A 4,620-nucleotide genomic window follows, 5' to 3' on the forward strand; every position below is an offset into this window, starting at 1 on the left:
TTGATCCAAGGGTTATTTCGGAGGATGTTTCTCTTTATTTTTTAATTTACCTAGTAAAATTCACTCTTTTTCATATACACTGTTTTTCTAGGCATTTTGACAACCACCACAATGGAGATACAGAACAGTTAATCACACTACCCTCTCTCCCCAGGTAATTCCTTTGTGATACCACTTTGTAGTCAAACCCCCTCCCACACACACACCATGTCTTAAACCCTAGCAATCATTGATCTGTTCTCCATCACTATAGTTTTGCCTTTTCCAGAATGTCATTTAAATGGAATCATATAGTATATGGCCTTTGAGTCTGGTTTCTTTCACTTAACATAATACATTCAAGGTTCATCCACATTGCTTCTTGTATCAATAGTTCATTTATTTTTTTTTTGCTAAGTAGTAGTCTGTTGCATGGATGTACCGCAGTTTGTTTATCCACTCAGCTGTTGATGGACATTTGAGTTGTTTCCAGGTTTTGGCAATTACTTTTTTTTCAGGTTTTGGCAATTATTAATAAAGCAGCTAGAAATATTCCCATAGAGGTTTCTGTGTGAACATAGGTTTTCATTTCACTTAGGTAAATACCCAGAAGTGGGTCATATGGTAAGTATATGTTCAACTTTATAAGAAACTGCCAAAAAGTTTTCCATAATGTCTGTGCCAGTTTTTGTTCCCACCAGCAATGTATGAGAGTTCCAGTAGCTCTGCATGCTCACCAGCGTTTAGTATTATTAGATCACTGTGGTGGGAAGTGTTTCTTAATTTCCAAGTTTTTAAGATGACATTAGACATCTTTGTATTATCTATTTTTATTATTATCTAATTGGATTGCTATGGTTAGATAACATAGCCAGTAAACTTTCCATTAAAAATTTCTTTTATTTGAGAGGGTACGTACTGAATGGAGCACTGGGTGTTATACGCAAACAATGAATCATGGAATATTACATCAAAAACTAATGATGTAATGTATGGTGATTAACATAATTAAAAAAATTTCTTTGAATATAGTTCACACACAATGTTACATTAGTTTCAGGTGTACAACAATGATTTGACAAGGTTATATGTTATGCTCTGCTCACCACAGGTGTAGCTATCTATCACCATACAATGCTATTAAATGTTCCATATTTTTAGTTAAGCTTTTCTCTATTATCGATCTTTCTCATATATATATTTAACTTTTTATTTGAGATATGTTTCATATACCATAAAATTGAGATATATTTCACATACCATAACATATATAATTAAATGGTTTTTTAATATATTCACAATGTTGCACAACTATCACCCTTACCTATGAAGATTTTTTAATCTCTCAAAAAAAATACCTCCAAGCCCATTAGCAATTGCCCCACATTCCCCCTCCACCTAGCCCATGATAACTACTAATCTACTTTCTGTCACTATGGATGTGTTTATTCTGGACATTTCACATAAATAGAATCATAATGTGGCTTTTTGTAACAGTCCTCTTTCACTAAGCATAATGTTTTCAAGGTTTATCCACGTGGTAGCATGTATTAGAATTTCATTACTTTGTGTGGCTGAATAACATTCTATTGTATGGATATACTACATTTTATTTATCCATTTTTCAGTTAATGGATGTTTGGGTTGTTGCCCCTTTTTTTGCGGTATTAATTCATAATACTGCTGCTATGAAAATTTGTGTGCAAGTTATTGTATGAATATACATTTTCAGTTCTCTTGGGTATCTGTCCAGCTGGATCACATGGTAATTCCATCTTTAAATGGAATTTAAACCAGGGCGCCTGGGTGGCTCAGTCGTTAAGTGGCTGACTTCGGCTCAGGTCATGATCCCAGAGTCCTGGGATCGAGTCCCACATCGGGCTACCTACTCAGCGGGAAGCCTGCTTCCCCCTCTCCCACTCCCCCTGCTTGTGTTCCTGCTCTCGCTGTCCCTGTCTCTGTCAAATAAATAAATAAAATCTTAAAAAAAATTAAAATAAATGGAATTTAAACCAATAAATTTTCCAGAGCAGCTGCACCATTTTACATTTCTATAAGCAAAGGATTCCTATCTCTCCACGTCTTCACTACTGTTTGTTATCATAGCCATCCTAGTGGGTAGAAGTGGTATCTCATCTCACTGATTTGCATTTACCTACTGACTAATGATATTGAGCATCTTTTCATGTACTTATTGGCCATTTGTATATTTTCTTTGGAGAAATGTCTGTTCAAATATTGTGCCCTTTTTAATTGGGCTAGTAATCTTTTTATTATTGAGTTATAAGAATTCTTTATAAATATAAAAATATTTTTGATAATAGACCTTTATCTGATATATGAGTCACAAGTATTTTCTCTCATTCTGTGATGTAACCCTATACTTTTAAATTAAGTTTTTAAATTTTAATTCCAATATTGTAAACATACAGTGTTATATTAATTTCAGGTGTACAATGAAGTGATTCAACAATTCTATACATTACTCAGCACTCATCATGGTAAGTGTACTCTTAATCTCCTTCACCCACTTCACCCATAGCCCCACCCACCTTCCCTCGGTAACCATCAGTTTGTTTTCTATACTTAAGAGTTTGTTTCTTGGTTTGTCTCTCTCTTTTTCCTTTGCTCATTTGTTTTGTTTCTTAAATTCCAAGTATGAGTGAAATCATACAGTAGTTGTCTTTTCTTTTTTTAAAAGATTTTATTTATTTATTTGACAGAGAGATAGCGAGAGCAGGAACACAAGCAGGGGGAGCGGGAGAGGGAGAAGCAGGCTTCCCGCTGAGCAAGGAGCCTGATGCGGGACTCGATCCCAGGACCCTGGGATCATGACCTGAGCCGAAGGCAGACGCTTAATGACTGAGCCACCCAGGCGCCCCTACAGTAGTTGTCTTTCTGTGACTGACTTATTTTGCTTACCATTATACTCTTTAGGTCCATTCATGTTGTTGCAAATAGCAAGATTTTATTCTTTTTTATGACTGAATAATATTTTGTACATATATACCACTCCTCTTTTTTTTTTTTAATATACCACTTCTTTATCTATTTATCTATCTGTGGACACTTGGACTGCTTCCATAATTTGGCCATTGTAAATAATGCTACAATAAGCATAGGGGGTGCATGTATCCATTTAAATTAGTGTTTTTGTATTTTGGGGGTAAATACCCAGTAGTGCAATCACTGGATTTTATGGTAGTTCTATTTTTAGCTTTTTAAGGAAACTCCACACTGTTTTCCACAGAGGCTGCACCAGTTTGCATTCCCACCAACCATGCAGAAAGGTTCCTTTTTTCTCCACATCCTAGCCAACACTTGTTGTGTTTTTTTAAATTTTATTTTAGCCATTCTGAAAGGTGTGAGATGATATCTCATTATAGTTTTGATTTGCATTTCTGTGATGATGAGTGATGTTGAGCATCTTTTCATATGTCCGTTGACCATCTGAATGTCTTCTTTGGAGAAATGTCTGTTCATGTCTTCTACCCATTTTTAATTGTATTATTTGTTTTTTGGTGTTGTGTAAATTCTTTATATATTTTGGATACTAACCCTTTATTGGGTATGTCATTTGTAAATATCATCTCCCATTCAGTAGGTTGCCTTTTAGTTTTGTTGATTGTTTCCTTCACTGTGCAGAAACTTTTTATTTTGATGTAGTCCCAATAGTTTATTTTTGCTTTTATTTCCCTTGCCTCAGGAAACATATCTAGAAAAATGTTGCTATGGATGATGTCAGAGACATTATCGCCTGTGCTGTCTTCTAGGATTTTTATGGTTGTCAGGTCTTACATTTAGGTCTTTAATCCATTTTGAGTTTATTTTTGGGTATGGTGGAAGAAAGTGGTTCAGTTTCATTCTTTTACATGTAACTGTCCAGTTTTCCCAACGCCAATTGTTGAAGAGACTTTTTCCCATTGTGTATTCTTTCCTCTTTTGTCAAAGATTAATTGACCATACAATTGTGAGTTTATTTCTGGATTTTCTGTTCTGTTCAACTGATCTATGTGTCTGTTTTTATGCCAGTACCATACTGTTTTGATTACCACAGCTTTGTAATATAACTTGAAGTCTGGAATTATGATAACTCCAATTTTGTTTTTGTTTTTTCAAGATTGCTTTGACTATTTGGGGTCTTGTCTGGTTCCACACAAATTTTAGAATTGTTTGTTCTAGTTCTGTGAAAAATGCTATTGGTATTTTGATAGGGATTGCATTAAATCTGTAGACAGCTTTGTAAGATATAGACTTTTAAAAGATATTTGTTCTTCCAATCCATGAGCATGTAATGTCTTTCTATTTCTTGGTGTCATCTTCAATTTCTTTCATCAATGTTTTATAGTTTTCAGAGTACAGCTCTTTCACCTCTTTGGTTAAGTTTATTCCTAGATTTTTTTTTTTTCTTTTTTGGTGCAGTTGTAAATGGGATTGTTTTCTTTTTTTTTCTTTTTTTTTTTTTTTATTCTTATGTTAATCCCCATACATTACATCATTAGTTCTAGATGAAGTGTTCCATGATTCATTGTTCGTGCACAACACCCAGTGCTCCATGCAGAACGTGCCCTCCTCAATACCCACCACCAGGCCAACCCATCCTCCCACCCCCCTCCCCTCTAGAACCCTCAGTTTGTTTTT

This window comes from Leptonychotes weddellii, chromosome 5 (assembly GCF_054177405.1).
Source record: "Leptonychotes weddellii isolate Sample4059 chromosome 5, ASM5417740v2, whole genome shotgun sequence".
NCBI lineage: Eukaryota > Metazoa > Chordata > Mammalia > Carnivora > Phocidae > Leptonychotes > Leptonychotes weddellii.